The sequence below is a fragment of the Spathaspora passalidarum genome (genome assembly GCF_000223485.1).
Source record: "Spathaspora passalidarum NRRL Y-27907 unplaced genomic scaffold SPAPAscaffold_3, whole genome shotgun sequence".
Lineage (NCBI taxonomy): Eukaryota > Fungi > Ascomycota > Pichiomycetes > Serinales > Debaryomycetaceae > Spathaspora > Spathaspora passalidarum.
In genome coordinates this window covers 388,245-388,618 of record NW_006767427.1, presented here as the reverse complement: position 1 = coordinate 388,618, position 374 = coordinate 388,245, and positions in this window count along the sequence as shown.

The window sequence follows — 374 nt, the reverse complement described above, 5'->3', positions numbered from 1 at the left end:
AGCCAGGATAGCCAGTAGAAATGATACTGTCTAAATACTCAACATAATTCCTGTTGGTCATTAAAACCTAGCATGAAAATTTTAGAACTTCGGAAGAATTGTTATCGAAAACTGGCTCTTTGAATTTAGTTTTACAAACTTACTGAAATTATCTCCTTGAAGTATTGTACTCATTTTCGAAATAATATAATTCAGGGTCATAACCATAAACTATCGTTACTTGTGCTCTAGTTCTCGACCAATCGCGGTTGCAAAAATTGCATTGACTTTCAATTTCAATTCATTATAGGCAGAAGAAACTCCTATATTGGAAACCTAATTTGTTGCTACAATTTGTGTGATATTTACTACCTTAATCCATACATAATGTGTGT